This window comes from Mastomys coucha, unplaced genomic scaffold (genome assembly GCF_008632895.1).
Source record: "Mastomys coucha isolate ucsf_1 unplaced genomic scaffold, UCSF_Mcou_1 pScaffold8, whole genome shotgun sequence".
NCBI lineage: Eukaryota > Metazoa > Chordata > Mammalia > Rodentia > Muridae > Mastomys > Mastomys coucha.
This window is the reverse complement of record NW_022196914.1, coordinates 16543214-16562001: the sequence shown is the minus strand read 5'-3', so window position 1 is coordinate 16562001 and position 18788 is coordinate 16543214. Positions and strand designations below refer to the sequence as shown.

The following is an 18788-nucleotide window of genomic DNA, read 5'->3' as shown; positions in this document are numbered from 1 at the left end:
GGGAGGGAAGGAGGGAGGGAGGGAGGAGAGGAAGGGAGGGGAGGGAGAAAAGTTGTGCCTTGTACCGAATTTTAAAACCTCAAGCCCACACTATTCTTTGAAAATGATCATATATTTTAACACTTCTAATCCATTCAAATAGCACTACTCCCCATGTGCCTACATTTTCAAATATAGTAACCTATGGGGGTCATTCCTATTCAAGCCAGCAAACTAATTAAGCATTCAGTAATAAATATATGTTGACATTCACACAGCAACCTAACAAATATAATACAAGGAAGATGAACAAAGCATAACCTACATATGAATTCCTGATAAGCAGATTGTATGAGAAGAAACAGATGTGATAATTGAAAAATGGGGAAATGTTTTTTGGGGGTATTAATACAATAGGATTGGAATTCAGGGAATCATTTACTGATCAATAATCATTTCAAAGAGGTTAGTTACATACAAAAAAACACAGATAATAGATATCCCAAGATAAGCAAGTCAACAGAGGTTAAATACACACACAAACACACATGCACACACACACACAAACACACACACACACACACCCTCACCACCAACAACCAACAACCACCACCAACAAAATAAAATGATTCAACAAGCACCTCTCATTGTTACATCAATGGTCTCAATTCCCCAATAAGAAAGTAGAGGCTAGTAGAATAGATGTGAGAACAGGATCTACCCTTCTGCTGCATACAAGATATATACCTTAACATCAATGATAGATATCACATTAAAGTTTAAGGATGGAAGAAAGTTTTCTAAGCAAATGGACCTAAGGAGCAAGCTTGTGTAGCCATTTTAATATCTGATGAAATTTATTTCAAAACAAAACTAATAGAGGGGATAGCAAAAAATACTGCATTCTTATTTGAGGAAATATCTTCTAAGAAGACATTGCAATTCTTAACATCAATGCACTAAATACAAGGGCACCCAAGTTCATCCAAAGAGTACTAAAAAAAATTAAATCACATATTAACCTTCACACACAGATATTGGGAGACTTCAACACCTCATCTCACTAAGAAATAGCTTAGGCACACAAAAATTAAACTGACATGCAGGAGTTAAGTGATACTATAAACTAAGAAGGTCTAAGAGACATTTTACATAATATTCTACTCCCAAACAAAAGTATTTACCTTCTTCTCAGCACATCATGGATCTGTCTCAAAAACTAACAATAATAATATCAAAAACAACAGATTAACAGAAAACTTACAATTTGTGGAAATCGAACGACCCACTACTGAATGAGAAATGGATCAAAAACAGCAATTAATAATGCAATTAAAGACTATGTTGAATGATTATGAATATACAAAATATAAACTAATGTGATACAATGAAATCACAAATGAATGTGGAAGACAATGCCAAAACTGGCCATTCTATATCATCAAGTGAAGCTTCTAGTACTGAGATGTGGATACCTCTAATTTAGTTTTTCAACAAAGGGATATCATGGGAATCTTCAAACAATCCTGATGTAAAAGCTGATGTAAAACACTGTAGGTTACTCTCCACACAGAAAATTAGAGCTGGTACCTCCTTAAAGCCTTCACCACTATGTCCTTCCTAGTGTCTTTGATAGAAGAAGGTACTCTGCATGCTACCAAAAATAACAATCAGCTACACATCTTATTCAAGTGTCTTGAATGAAAGCCACAAATCTTTCATTCAAGTGTCTAGAATGAAAGATACACTATAATAAAGGTTCCACAAAGCTTGTAGCAGTAACCAACTAATATCTGATTAGGCTAAAGGAACACTCTATAAAATGGAACCCATCCTGGCACTTCTTGGTAGATCAAGAACCGGAGACTTGGATAAAATTAAATCTAATAGAAAAATAAGTAGTAATAAAATGACCCTGAGTGACATTCTGCTTTGCTTATAGATCCCTTACTTATCCATCATTGGATAAGCTTCCTCCTGCAGCAGATGGGAACAAATGCTGGGACCAAAAGCCAGCCATTACACAGAGAGTAAGAGACCCTAGAAAACTCATATAATTCCTCACCTCAGGACACAGGAAACTCTGGATTCTCAGATCCAGGGAGGCTGAAAACCACAAAGAAAAGAGGTACTCTAAATCAATAGGAATCAAACACAAAAGAATTCTTAGAGACAGAGACAGCATGCATGTACAGGGCATGCAGAATCTGCACCAAGTGGGGTCCTAGAGCTGAAAGTAGAAAGACACATGCCTCATCCCTAACCTAGAATCAATCTCTAATTAATAATCATTTCTTTGAGGCACTTTCACAGAGGAAAGCAAGTACTGATTCTTAAGCATAGGCTGCATGTCTAGCAATACATGGCCAACAGGAACCAACCCAATGGAGTCATTTGTAGTTCCTTTGATCATAATAACCTGTGAGTGTTTTTGTAATCTTATTATATTTCAACCTTATTTATATCTATTTTTTCTTCTTACATTTTACCCTATTTTATGCACCTTTTGTGTATAAACTGTGACTTCCAGTTTAGTGTCGTTATGGGTTTCTGAAAGTATGAATGAGTGAGTCCTTGAATCTATATGCATTTCTTGAACCTTTCCTTCCTATTTGGTAGTTGTTTCCTAATCAGATATGAATGATTTTGTTTTTTATCTTATTTTATCTTATTATTGTTCCTTAGAAGTATGTTAGTTGTCTAATGAGTGACAAAAAGATATCAAATTCAGATTGTAGGGGAGGAGGAAGAGGAACCAGGAGGATTAGAAAGAGGCAACCCATAATCAGGATATTGTATGTGAGAAAATAATGTTTTACAAAATAATTTATTTCCCTCTAAATTAAAGAAAAATGCCATTTTGTCATTTTCCTTTTACTATTGAGAATATATTATTAGTCTGTAAATATATTTGTCCTCTGATTATGCGGTCAGAACCTTTAAAACACATTTTATCCTGAGTGTAGTCAACATGAAAAATTACTGTTTTCTATTTAATCTCATTGTAGTAGACTTATATTTTTCAATATTCAATATTCCCCACTATATTCTATTTACCAACTGCATCCAAACACCAGGTCAGTGATGCTGCTCCTCACTATTCTCTAGACCAAACGATTTAAGCTACATTTTCCTCGATTATTCTATACTGACAGAGTTGTATAGATGTTAACTTATATTCTACTATGAAAAGATAAAAGGGCAACTCATATAAGATAAAGTATTTGACTGGCACACTGGCACACTTCCCCAAGGATGACCTAGCTTCTCCAACAATACCACGCTTCACTTCCAAGTCCTTCTAATCCTTTCAAAGAGTTCCACTCACTGATGACCATGCATTCAAATGTATAATTCTATGTGGGCCATTCTTATTCACACTCCCAAGAATACAGCAGAATAGTTTCTATGTAGCAGTGTATCATTACCCAGACAAATGATTTTAAATGAATAGATATGGATTCTAAAAGGAAGTACACTTGTGACTATGGTTCTAGTGATTTTTTCTTTTTTATTTTTGATCTGTCTTCAGTGTGGTGCTTTCTGGAGATTTTATTTTGCCTGCTACACAGCATAAGATGATATACAAGCCATAATTTCTTTCATTATTATATTCTTTTTATCTCCTACCTTGTTTTTTCTATAATCATGTACTAATGGAATATACATCATATAGGTAAATCAGCATATGCTGCTTAAACTTTTTGAAAGCAGACTCTGAGTGTGAGGAAAACTTTTCATCTCTGTCCCAAACTTGCTTAAATTAATGGTTCTCACCCACTCCTCTCTACCCTCTACCACACCCTCATCCTAGGTTAGGATAGCTCCCTGAATCTTTAATAGGTAGAGATAGAAATGACAAGAAGCTACAGGTATTCATAATTCCAATAGGTGTTAAAATTGTTGATCCTGTGGCATAAAAAATAATATTTATACTGAGAACAGGAGTCTAAAAAACCATCCTAGTGAGAAAGCTCATGGCAATTACAGTTTCTCATCTTGCCTTAAATCCTTGCTTACAATTACAGTGCCAACTGTTCTTCTCCAGGGTGCAAACTTCAGAATTAATTTTCAAGAAGCAATAAATTTGATCTTCACCCATGTATTCTATAATACCAGTGTGAGCAAATATACATTTGAATATTTTTCTTATCTTTTATTTTTGAGTTGAAAATTTATTTTTCTAACACTTGTAAATAAATTTGAAATGCCTATTCAAATTTGAATTTGAATAAACCATTCCTTCTTTATTTTATTTTCCAATTTAGTGTTTCTTTTTTTTTTCTGGAGGTACAATTTAGTTCTTTCATTTATAAGGTGTAAATTTTATAAACAAACATTCTGATTTTAATTATTCTCCTGTTTCAGGTCATTCTATCATACAACCTTATATTTTCCTAAACTTTAATTGCTCTTATATTGTCTATTAATTAATTTAAGAAAAATGTTTAGGCAAAAAAATGGAAAAAATCATTATAAACTTATTAAAACAGGCACAGATTTTTCTGGACAGTATTATTGAAAGTTTGATGAGAATTCATCTTTTGGAAGGCTGGATCCAATTGCACACTGTAGTAATTCACTCATCTTACCTATATATTCATATTTTCTTACACTTTTTAGAGGCAAAATTGATGTGTTTTCTAAATTTTTGACACTTGAAGTTAATTTTGGGAACACATTACTTAGAATAAAAATAAGGACTGCCTGTTCTCTATTTTCCAAATGTTCAGAAATTTAGTGCAAAATGTCCTAAGCCTTCCATAAGTTAATGACATGTGCCTACCTTTGGTTCACTTTGAGTAATATCCTGGCACAGTACTCTAATATTCAAATCACAGTAAAATTTCAAACATTGAAACAGTCTTTCAGTAATTTTCCCAATAACTTTTGTCTGTTCAACTGAATTACAAACACATGTTCTAGAGTTAATCCACAGTATTCTGTGTTTAAACTCCTTCCTTCTTGTGAGGCATTTTTATAGTGCACTTCTTTAAAAATATTGTTAATTAAGCTCCATAAAATACATTGTTTAAGCAAAAGCATTGTTCAAATTTTACCCAGGACATATACAATATAATAATGAGAAGCTCAACCAAATAGCTTACTGTTTCTGTGAGACTAATAAGGGTTTACCTGCTTTTGGGAAAAATAATTGATTACCTTAATCCATCTACAGTTGCTCCTTAGAGGAGAGTTCATGTCTAGAACTATAAATTAAGTAGTAGAAAATCCAGTAAGAAGGAAATCATGAATCCAACAGTAGAACTTCCTTTTTGTTGTTGCTATTGTTTTGCTAAAAAAATAAAGTCAAGTTGTTAAACTGCATTTCTAATGTTTATTTCCACAGATTGATACTGCCCTTAAGCCTTGGTCATGGAGCTTCTTATTGAAAAGAAGAGTCATTAATGTGTGGAGTAATTCCTGCTAGATGTGCTGAGAATAAGTAACTGTAGATTTCCAGCCATCAACGGAACATCTAATCCACGCTTTTCCCATGCCAAGTCTCAGAGCATTATGAAGGAAGAGAAATAGGGAATAAAGAAGCTGAAGGATGCGATGAGTAGTATGAACATCTTCTGGATCTTACATGGTTATTGGTCATATGAAGGCAGAGTAGCTGGTTGCTTTACATACACAAAATCTATACAAAGTCGTGACAGTTAACAAGTCCAGGTTGGACAATAAAACAGATCCTGAGGTCCCACACTTTACTGAGAAGCCATAAGCATTTGCTGGAGAAAGAGGAGTTGTGTTTCTTCTCTGAGTGTTGACTGATAGACATCAGTGCCCCTGTGGATAACCCCATACTCTTGTGTATATGGGGCACACTAATTAGACTCAATGATATTATCTTAAAAAAGGAAAGTTTGGAGTAGGTAAGTTGGGGTGCTCCAGGGAAGTGGAGTGGATGAAATGATGTAGTCAACATACATGGCATACATGTATAAAAATGTCAAAGAGTAATAAACAAGGAATTGAATAAATGTATCAAGGTTCTTAAAAGATTTACTAGCTCTTGCTCACACATATCACAGTAGACCTACAGCTTGTTTCTCTGATGTGTTAATAGCCCTTCATTTATCTCTCACCAGACAGATCATTCCTCATCATTATAACGTCATATTTCATTCTTAACACTGATTACTAATTGAAATAACCTTATTGAAACTAGGTCTTACATTAAGTTTGGCCAAATCTTAGGCCTAGAATAGCTGTCTGTAACATGGAATAGTGCCTTATTTAGAATAGGTAGAAGGTAAAATATCTTTTTTACATCAGATAGCAAATAAAATATCAATGATTAAATAAATGTTTGTTCCCTTTATTAATTTTGTAAATAGTAAATTTTCCCACATACATTGTTTAAGTATTTTAATGCACAGACTTTTGAATACACTGATAATTTCCTTTCAAAGAAGGAAATGATTTATCTTTTCCAAAGACTAACTTCACAAAGTATAATTATTTAATGAAGCATCAAAGAATCATAAAATATTTAATAAGCTAATTGGATTGCTTACTCAGGATTGGCTTTACTGCTAACCAACTAGATCATTGAACACTGAAATTTTTATTTTGAAATATAATATTATTTTTGTCCAAAGAAAATATATATTCATGGTTTTTTATGAGTTTTAAGTAAATTTTGAATTACATGAACAAGTATCACATGCATTTGATTATTAATACAGTGAAAATATGAAAATGCTATAATTTATTAAACCATAAGATCTTTACCATTAAAAACATCTTTGGTTTACATATACATAGAATTGGTTGTCTCCTTTTGCTTTCTCAATCTGGTTGATTTCACTTAATATGATTCCTCAAGTTGCATCTATCAACTATGAAATGACATAATTTCATTCCTTAGGCCAGAATAAACCCCATTATGCATTTATGCCACATCTTCTTTACTTACTTAACTTTTGATGGATGCTTAGGCTGATTTCATGATATGGCACTGAGAAATGAGCTTCAATGAATATGGATGTACAAGAACTGTTGTCGCATGTTGATTTAAATGCTTTTCATACATTCTTGGCAGTAGGATAGCTAGGCTATAATAGGTATGTTTTTAATTTTATGAAGCATCTTTACTCTGATTTCCACAGTGTCTGAATTAGTACACAACTCATCAGCAGAGACTATGAGTTGCATTTTCCCCATGTATTTGATAGAACTTGTTTTTTTTTTCATTATATTGTCAATGACAGATGATAAGGAATGGATATGTAGATTTTGTTTGTTCTTAATGACATCCCCTCTTTAGTTTCCCTCCCTCTATGTTATTCTAAGTCCCTTACTCCATCTATCCTCTTCCCAAGGATATATATATATATATATATATATATATATATATGTGTGTGTGTGTGTATATATATATATATATATATATATATATATATATATATATATACTTGGATAAAGGATTTATTTATGTATTTCATGTATATATGTATATATATAAATATATACATATAATAAATGCTTATAATTTGTATGAAGAACAAAAATTGAGTAAAGAAGACTCTCCACTCTTCAACCATTTCTCTTTAGAAGAGAACAGGTCTCCCAGGGTTATCACCTGAACATGTTATAAGAAATTACAGTAAGACTAGGCACATACCCTCAGGTCAAGGCTGAATGAGGCAACCCAGTAGTAGCAAAGGGGTCCCAAAAGTCATCAGGGTCAGAGCTAGATAATTCTAGATCCCATTGTTAAGAGTTCCAAAAGAATTCCAAACTATACAACCATAGCATATATGCAGAGGACTTAGCTCAGACCTGTACAGGCTCCCTGATATCACTTCAGTCTCTTGAACCCTATGACAGCTTTTTATTTGATATTGTGGGCTCTGATCTTGTGGTGTCCTTGATCCCTCTGGCTCCTATTATCCTCTCTCCACCTAGTCAACACTATTTTTGGCAGGGGATCTGCATTTCTCTAATGGCTAAAAGCATTGAACATTTTTTCATGTTTATTTGTCACTTCAACTTTATCTTTTGATCACTGTCTGTTTGTATCTCATAGATGTTTTAGGGTTTCACATACAGGACCTTAAATGGTATAATATGATTCATTCCCTATTTATCTATTTTTCAATTTTTCCCTTTTCTTGTTCTATATTTAACTTCAAAGTCTACATTGAATACACATGGAAAATGTAGTCACAGAAGTGTCTAATTCATGATTTAATATAGTGGGATGCATTAAGTTTTTTTCAGTTATTACATTGTTGACTGGAAATTTATAACATATAACTTTTATTATAATGATATGCTCCATCTATTCCAAAATATCTTGGAAACTGGATATCAAATTATACCGAGATAATTGCAGCAAGGCATTGACATGAAAATCTACATGGAGGACAATAGAGTACAGTAATAAGTCCAGAATGGATCCCATATGGAAACAGCCACATGACTTTTGAAAAAAAGTTTCAGAAAAATATCTTCCTATGTATGATCAGAAATGGCATCATCTCCATTTACTTTTCCTTTTATGCCTAAAAAGAGGGAAATAGATATTTCCAGAAGTTAAAATACTAGAGTATATTCAACTGAAATCATTCTCTTCTACATATCTAATATTCTAACTGGTAATATTAATGTTATTTCATTCTTTGTTCTATATTCTTCTGTAATTTCATCTAGTAGTATTGATACTCACACCTATATTTATAAATTGGCTGTCAAACACCTGAGTCTGAGATGTGAAATGTTGTTCACAATGTCTACACACATGTAATGGGCACAATCAAACAGACATCCTGCAGATATATTCTTCAGATTCTTAGAATGTGAATTACCATTTAAGAAATCTTAGAAAGTGGTTATCTCTTAGCCAACCCTTTACCACACTCTATGATAATAAAAAATTAAGTTTCATATCCACACCCAATACCATACAATGAAATGTGTGTTTTTAGCATCAAATCAGTCTAGCATGAAGAAAAATATACTTGGTTGGTAAAAATATTTGGCAATGGAAAAGAATTTTCATTCAAATCTACTAAAAATTATTACTTGAAGAGAGGAAAAACAAAGTAAGGATTAATCAACTTTCCATTTTGGAAGTACTCAGGATGAGCGATTTTCAATTCTGTGAGTTTTCCGGGGCCAAGGTGGAGCATGCCTTTAATCCCAGCATTTGGGAGGCAGAGGCAGGTGGATTTCTGAGTTGAAGGCCAGCCTAGACTATAGAGTGAGTTTCAGGACAGCCAGGGCTACACAGAGAAACTCTGTCTCAAAAAATAAAATTAAAACAAAATTTAAAAAAATCAATTCTGTGGGTTCAAATATGGGTCCAAATAATTCTTTTTGTCCCATTGCCCAAATACAACTTCATTTAATAAATGATTGGAAAAAATATGTAATTTTATTTGAACTTTGATTGCAGGAGTTATAATAACACATCCTAAATTTACTTAAAGAGACTATTTTTACTTCATGTAAAAAATATTTTTAATTAACTTATTTTTAATTTATGAGAGCTCTGTCTGAATGTACATCTCAATGCCAGAAGAGTGCATTAGATTGCTTTAGAGATAGATGGTCATGAGCCACGATTTGATTAACAGGAATTGAGCTCAAAACCTCTGGAAGAACAGCCTACATTTTAAACAATGAGCCAGTTTACCAACTCACTAGTTTCATTTTTATTTGCTTTATAAAATAAAACCATTTCTGGGATAGTAAAATATTTGAACACATACCAGATTATAATTAAACTCTTATGGAATTATATAAAATATATGAACAAAAGACTTAAGAAGAATTTTTGTTTGGTCACAGTGAAAAATTTGTTCATTTGAACATTAGTAAATATATTGATATGTATATATGTGTGTCATATTTAAGAATGTATATCATCTTTTAACAATTAGTTATGTATCATGCACATAGTCTTTTGATCTTAACATGTAAAAATGGTTCAAAATAGTTGCATAACATGCACCCATTATTTCCTCAAATGAGACACACTTGACAATATCCATTCATATCATATTGTTGGATACTGATACCCTATGCTACCTTGTTATTTTAACTTATTACTGTTAAAATATCATAATAATAAAAATAATCAAAATTTCATTGTTGACTATATAATTTTTCTTAGTGGTATTTATAATTAACTCAGGCCCTAGAAACCTTGGGTTTAAACTGGGCTATAGGACTACCAGTATTGGATACTGATCACTTGAATGATTAGGATTTTAGTATATCATACAGGATAATCTATATGTGAAATATATGAAATACTATATCTAACATAAAATGTCATACTATTGTTTTGCCTGGTATTTTTGTATCTCTAATTATCCTTTCTTATCTATGTATATCTCTAGTGTTAGAACATACACAGATTTATATTTTTCACTCTTTTAATAACATTCATTACTACTTGCATGAATGATAAATAAAAATTTATTGTCAAAATCTTAGTGCAACTTTTGTATCAGATAATACAAATATGCACTTCTAATGCACTCCTTATGATACGTACAATGTTGCAAGTACTTGTTATTGCTTGGTACTTAATTTCTTGTTACTCCACAAATCACTTTAGAAAAGATATTCTCTCCTTTTCACTGAATATATATTTTCTACTATTACTTTTATGTTTTTAGTTTGCTCAGCTATTTCTTGGTAATTTCTATTGTCATATCTACATTTAAATATACATATATTAACTTTTTATTTTCATTTGTATCAATTTGTATGTGGATGTAATAGTCTGCATTTACTTTCTGGAAAACATAACAGAAAAATGCATAATTTAAACACTTCAAATATTTAAAATCAAAGAGTTTTTCTGTAGTTGATTTAAAGCAGTTACATCTTCACACCAATGAAAATATTAGCTCTTCACTTAATAAGGTAAATCATGTAAAACAGTTCCTATACACACTACAATATTCAAATACTCAAATACTTGATATTTAACTGAAGATTGTATCAACTAAGAAGAAGCTGTAAGGATTTTTTTAATCTGATTATTCTATCACATTGCAACAGAAGAATTCCTAGGCAGATAAAAAATTCAATATATCAATTGAAATGATGAAATCTTAAGAAAAATTAAAAAAGAAAAATGACCTACTACTAATGTATAATTAATATATATATTCATAGTCTTTTGTGTATATGTACATATATATGTATGTGTATATATAATATATATATATTTATATACCAGGCTACTGAGATGGCTCAGTGGGTAAGAGCACTGATTGCTCTTCCAAAGGTCCTGAGTTCAAATCCCAGCAACCACATGGTGGCTCACAAACACCTGTAATGAGATCTGATCCCTCTTCTGGTGCTTAGGAAGTTAGCTACAGTGTACTTATGTATAATGTTAAATAAATCTTTAAAATAAAATAAAATAAAATAAAATACCAAAAGCACATTAAAATTAACTCCAATGTAATTTTCAACTATGAGCAAACAATTGGCTACAGTATCCTGAAGACCAATGTTACTCATTTATAATAAAACTTTTCAAGGAGATTATATACACATATATATTCACATGGGTATCATAGGTCAATTGGAAAGCTCAACATTTAAGTTATCTGAGTTCTCTTTGAAGGAAAGTGAAGAAATATACATACTGGTGATTGAATCAACAATCCTAGAGCTTTTCTTTAATATTAGCAATTGAATGAGATAATACAGTTCACCCAAAGCAAATTTTGTATTATTTCTAATTATTAAAGAGTTAACAGGCCATTGATGTATTTCAGAATAATTAGCTGCCAGGAAGTACTAAAGATTTTATCATTTTATGAAAGGGCAGGAGTTCTTACTTTGGATTATGTCGACTCAGTGTGCAAGAGCTAGCTGCATTCAACCAATAATTTGTGTATCTTATTTCAACCAAGTTGACAGGTGATGTTTTAAGAAGAATTTATATTCCACTGAAGTTAGATACCTTAAAATAAGTCTAGCATGATAGACTCATTCAGCAATTAAGGTAGTGCCATTAACTCATGAATTACTTTAGAATGTACTGAAGAAGTTGGAGGAAATATTAAATTTTTCCTTTTATTTTATAACTTGTCCCAGAGTCAATGTCAACTTATCAGCTATTCTCTATTTGCTTAATGCAATAACCTAAGTTTTCATTGAACAAAACAAAACAAAACAAAACAAAACAAAAAGCAGAGAAGTTAAGAAAAGGACAAGCTTGGAAAATATTTTGAGAAAAGGATGAAATGAGCATCAACTATCTTACAGCATTTTTCCTAAAATGCATTATTCCTATTCCTTATGAGATGACAGATAGTATATTATTGTGTCAATAACTATGCCTTGCAGTTAAGGATACCTAAAAGCAGCTGCCATTTTAGCACACTGAATGCATTCTGTCTGTTCTTTTCATGCCCTAGAACCTTTGGGATTACAGAAAGAAAAACATACCCTCATTAACAGAGTGATGAGTATTTGAATGTGGTGCCAACATTTAACTCAGGTCTACCAATCGAAAGGGAAAATGTTCTTTATTGACTGGAGAAAGGATCTTGTTTGAAGATAATTGACTCTCAGTTTTTCATTGACATAATACTGCCTCCGGAAGAAACATTCGCTCAACTTAGAAAACAAAGGCTCCATGTAATGGCCTGATCACTTTCTCCTCACTCAAGCACAGATCCTATTGACCTGAGTGAATATTCTGATGGGCTCTGAATCAAAGAATTATAGATCATCTGATACATTTAAAAGGTAGCAAAATCACTTTAAATGAGAGCCTCATGTGGAAGCAAGTCCCAGGAAATACAAAAATAAAAATAAAAAAATAAAATTAAATTTAAAAAAAGCAGAATCTTCACATAAAAAGATTGAATCAGAGCAGAAAGAAATGAAAATATGGGACATTTCAAAAAGAGCTAGATACAGGGCATATGTAAGTCAGTTTTCTAGAATAATCAATGCTCCAAGTACTTAGAAAAGTTAACACATTTTGGCTTGCAAATGGTAAGTGTTCATGCTAAAAGAATATTAAATAAAAATGTAAATTTGGAGTTCATTAAACTAAAATATTTCTGAGAATTAGAGACTGGAGATTTATACACACACAAACAAACATAAACAGATGGAGAAGATGCCCAATGATGGAATTCCAAGGTATTAAAAAGTGAATACTAGGAAGAACTGATTTATAAGGAATGAAGACGGAAAATCCACAAAAAAAAAATGGATCCCAAGATCTCAGAAGTAGTGAGAAGAAATGTTCTAAGTGAGCAAAAAAAAAAAAAAAAAAAAAAAAAAAAAAAAAAAAAAAAAAAAAAATCTTCCATTTCAAATGTTGCTGTGGATCAAATAAGAAGTGACAATGACCTTGTGATTTCCTACTGTGACACCAATAATAACAGGCTTGCTAAAGTCAGAGGTGAAAGCATTATTTCTTATGTTTCAAAGGAAGCAATTGAAGAAAAATTCCAAATGTTGGATATAGACAATATTTGTAAGGTACTTGTCTATAAAATGGACCTAGATGAATTGGCTGGAGAGAAGGGAATACCTTCATAAGAGAGATTTTAATTTAATGGCTGTGATCCTATTCCATTAGATTGTTCACTTGAAGCAGGCGAGAGGAGAAAAAAAAAAGAGGGTATACTAGAAAGGGTAAGAACTGAATTAAGTTCACAATGAAAATTGTGACCTCCCTTTTGCCAAATTAAAGGAATAAGGATTAAAGAGGAAATTTATTAGGTGAGTCCTAAAGTAAAAAAGATCCTAAGCATGTGGACCAGACACAAAGGAGTGGCAGGTGAGATAATTAGTTAGGATGATAGGTATTTTTTTCATAAAGTTAATGGTCAGTAGTATGCTTCTGCAGATTTCACAATTTTATTTTATTTATTTATTTATTTATTTTATTTCAGAATGTATTTTATTTTATTTTATTTTATTTACTTTAGTCATTTCCCTGTTTTTTGTCCTTGGGCCATTGCCTCTAAAATGTGATTTATAATTCCAAGCACTTGTATCCCAAACCTGAATATAAGCCAGATATCCTGAGGTACTAAAGCAGATATAGAGAATCTCAGACCTTCAGAAACTGATGAATCTTCCTTCTCCAATCAAGAAGCATCCTTTGAATATACAGCAAAAACTTTCCTTTGTATAAACAGCAATGAGCACACATTATAATAGATAACATAGTAATTAAGAAAAATCAAAATCAGAAAAACAAAGTCACATTATATGTTAATAGTAAAGTGTTAGTACAATATATTCCATTGGAAAATAGATGATAAAAATAACATTGTACTCTCTAAAATGGAGTATGTTAGCTTGCATTATAGCCTTTCTGTGGCTTTTGCATAGTAAGGGGATGGAAGTACACCTGTAACAATCACTCTGATCACAAGGACACAGGGTACATGTTTGTTCCTTGACTGTAAAGGCCATCTTATGTTTCAAAGTTACTACCACATGCAACATGTCACTGAATCTAGAATCCATCATCAATTTCAGCCAGATAAAGTTTTGCAGCAAGATGCAACATGGGCACTCTGTCCTCTTCCAGCTTATTGACCCTCCTAGGATAGTTTAGTCTATGTTACCTTGAAGATTATGAATGAGAATATCATTAAAATAAATTACTTATGAACTCGGACTAAATAAGCAGAATACATTCAACAAAGAAGAATGGATTCCATTCAATAAGTCCAAGGACTGAATAGAAGAAAATTTTCTGTTTCTCAAGCAGGCAATAATTACTTGACACACTGTGTTTAGACATCATTTATACTGTATATTCTCCCAGGCCTATTGCTTGGTTATCTACACTGAAAATATAGCATCCAAGTTCATAATTATGAAACAATGTTTGAAAATAAATATGCATTTTTCCTATACATATACTATTGATTATCTTTTCTATAGTATAGTGCCTGGTGATCTTTACATAAAACTTCAGGGCCTTCTGAAAATTCATGAAGTGGCAGGGAAGCACTGAGATATGTTCATGGCACATCAATGTTTACTCTAGTAGTAATGTTTTGAACATTCAAGAATAACGTGTGTAAATATTGTAGATTTATTTTACATCTTGAAGTATGCAATAGGGGCATGCATTGAGAAAGAATTTGCTAAGAGCACATTTTGTTTAAAATGTGTATGTTATTTTTACAAATAAAATAAACTAGCATAGGTATAAAAAGAAATATAGTACAATTCCAGGTTTATCTTGGTAAGTTTATCTATATTCTATAAGAATTAATGCTTGAGGTCTCTGCATATTTATGTGCAACAAAAGTTAACTCTGCCAAGTTATTACATGCTAGTGTTCAGCAAGCTGTATAGCCTGACAAAATACCTCCTCGCTGGTATGGTTGAAGGGTTTTATTGTAGATATGAAAGGCAGAGATCAGCCAGAGGCATGAAAGATTACAGAGAAAAGGGAGAATGTAGTGAATGAACATGGCCAGAAGAAATTGGTCTTGGCTATGAGAGAAATGGTACAAAGCAGGGCAGGAAACATAAAGAGAATGTGAGAGCAGATAGGGAGAAGAATGAGAGAGAGAGAGAGAGAGAGAGAGAGAATGTGAGAAGACACAATCAAAACAGCAGGGTTATAAAGAGAGAGCGGCTGGGTAGGGTAGGGGAGAAAGTGAGAAGAGATAGGATACAAGCAAGGACTTAAAACTGTTTATCTGTGATACCAAGGGATCCTGGAGCCTAGCTTGCAATTTGTTATGTTAATAGGTACCCCAAGGAGCCATTTGTTCCTTGGCCTTGGACTTTGGAAAAATGGAGTTTCTTTGGATCTGACACAGGCCATCATGGAAAATACATGGTCTCTACCAGCACTATGTCCTTGTCTGAAATGACAAGCCATGGTCATGACCTAGTTCTCTTTGAATTATCTCATTTTGATTTCTCACCTCTCATACAAGTTGTACACTGGCCCTCATAATTGTCCAAATGATGAACTAAAGTCATCCTGGTAGATTTAATACGCAAGAAAATCTCTGGTGTTAAGGATGAACTATGAACTGCCAAGGAAATGGTGTCTATTGACAACTTGACATGTCCAGTGACCCTTTTGATGGTTCTCTAACAGAAAATTTTAGGAATTAAATGAGGGTTACTGGCCTTCTTCAACAAAATTCATTGTTTGCATGAATATGAATCATAGTCACCTGGCCAGGAGTTCGGTGTGGATGTTGCTGCCATTTTACCACCCAGTTGGAGTAAGTACCAGTGGTGTTCTTGCAACCAGTGGCCACATCTGCAACAAGGCAGGAAAGTATAGGATGCTGGAAAGTCAACATCATAGAACAGGATTAAGTGGCTGAGATTTTAAAGCTTTAGAAAGAATAAAACATGTCTGAAGAATGGATGTTAGAAGGAATGGGCCATTGTTCTGTTTACGATTACTCCATCCAGTCCTTTCTTTCTCTGACACATCAGGAGTAGTTTTCTTTTTTCACAGTTTCAATTCAGCCAAACACCTCAGTGAAATTCAGGCTCCTTCAACACAAAATCTCATAGGCAGGTACATAACATATTTTAATGTTTGGTTAATGTCATTCCAAAACTAGAGAAACATTTTCTATTGACAACCTAGAGAATCTTTAGCAATATATTAGGTCCCTCCTTGCATCTTAGGGCACTCCAAAGATACTGGTTTTGTAGCACTCACACTAAAAACTGAATTTTCTGACCTAAGTGCTTTCTCTCCCTGGTAAACTTTAAGAATCACTATTATATGTTACTTATTTTTATATCTTGAATTCTTAGCTCAATGTTCAGAATATAAATGTTAAAAGTGCTGGTACAATACCATATATTATTTGTTTTCCTACCTACTGTAGAGAACAACCCTCAGTTCTGCATAATGTAATTAAGAAATCAAGGAGACATGTGATTTTGTTTTTAAAAATGCCTTTATGTATTTGGTTATTTTGTTTGGATATGAGGTATATTTCTGAATGTAAGAATAAAAATAAAAAATTAAAGTAAAAAAGCTAACCCATTCTATTTTAAAAATACATAGGCCATTCCAGTTTCCAGTAACGTACACCATCTCCTCAACACTAGATGAGTTTCGATATTGTTTATCTAATCTGATTTTGTAGAAATTAAAGAAAAAGTAGATAAACTGTGTGTGCATGGCCAAAAGAGGTAGGGGGATTGTTAAATTATATGACAATATGTCGCCATCCTACAAAACAAGCCCAGAGAACAATTGTTACTAAAACTGTGAACTACTCAATCTCTACTATATGAGACACTGATAATATATATATATATATATATATATATATATATATCATATTCACTGCTTGATTTCTTTAGTAAGTCACTACACCACATCTCTAAACACAAAGTAAATGCGACATTGTGTGATTAAGTTCTATCCAAACTGTGTTAATTCTAAATTTGATACCTAATTTGGTCATAATAACCTTCTCAGTGTAATGATATTTGCTCATTATTTTTGATGATAGATGGAGTTAAGTCTTGAAAACAAGATACCTGTACAAAGCCATGATAGAACTAAGAGGAATCAAAACTTAGTGCCATAAAAATGGTCTCACATTAAATGAGAACCCATTTAGCATGTTGCACAAGTCAGAAATAAATCTTCATCCCTGAGTCATGGTATCACAATAATAAAAAAAATGAAATGTAATTTGAATTGAATCATACTTTCAGTTTGATTCTAATCACAAAACAATATAAAAACAACCTGCTAAAATGCTAAAATTAAACACATACAGTTTTAACAAAATTTTCATATATATACATATTTCAATTATGTTAACAAACTCAAGTTATCTCTACTTTGTAAAATCATTAATATCTGATACATGTTCCATTAAATGAAAAATTTTCCTCTTTTCTCTTCTTAAATTAGAAATGATGATAGATTTTTCTCATTATTGCAGTCATGTAAATTAAAATATTAAAATTTTGAGCCAGTCCCACAACACACAGAGAAAGCCACACTCCCAGATGACCTAACAAGCCCAGGATCCCACTATCCCAGAACCACAGGATCAGAGAGAGCTTGACTCTGAGGAGTTCTGACATAAGCAGGATCACAGGAAGGACAGGCTTCAGTCAGATTTAGCAAAGGCAGGTAGCACTAGAGTTAACCAGATGCTGGAGGGTAAGCGTAAGAAAATAAACAACACAAACCAAGGTCACTTGCCGTCATCAGAACCCAATTCTCCCACCATAGCAAGTCCTGGACACACCATCACATCGGAAACGCAAGATTCAGATATAAAATCACTTATCATGATGATGATACAGGAACTTAAGAAAGACATAAATAGCACCCTCAAAGAAATACAGGAAAACACAGGTAAAGAGCTAGAAGCCCTTCAAGAGGAAACACAAAAATCCCTTAAAGAACTACAGGAAAACATAATCAAACAAGTGAAGGAAATGAGCAAAACCATCCAGAACCTAAAAATGGAAATAGAAACAATAAAGAAATCAGAAAGAGAGACAACCCTGGAGATACAAAACCTAGGAAAGAAATTAGGAGCCGTAGATGCAAGCATCATCAACAGAATGCAATAGAAGAGAAAATCCCAGGGGCAGAAGACACCTTAGAAAACATTGACACAACAGTCAAAGAAAATGCGAAAAGCAAAAAGCTCCTAACCCAAAACATCCAGGAAATCCAGGATGCAATGAGAAGACCAAACCTAAGGATAATAGGTATAGAGGAGAGTGAAGACTCCCAATATAATGGGCCAGTAAATATCTTTAACAAAATTATAGAAGAAAACTTCCCTAACCAAAAGAAAGAGATGCCCATGAACATACAA

The 18788-nt window shown here is 32.7% G+C and overlaps 1 protein-coding gene across 1 annotated transcript in view; it reads right to left on the bottom strand.

Moving 5' to 3' along the window:
• The window catches only part of Cdh12 (cadherin 12), a 1081833-nt gene that overhangs the window by 826087 nt on the left and 236958 nt on the right, over nucleotides 1-18788 (bottom strand). The gene's annotated exons all lie outside the window — the stretch shown is intronic.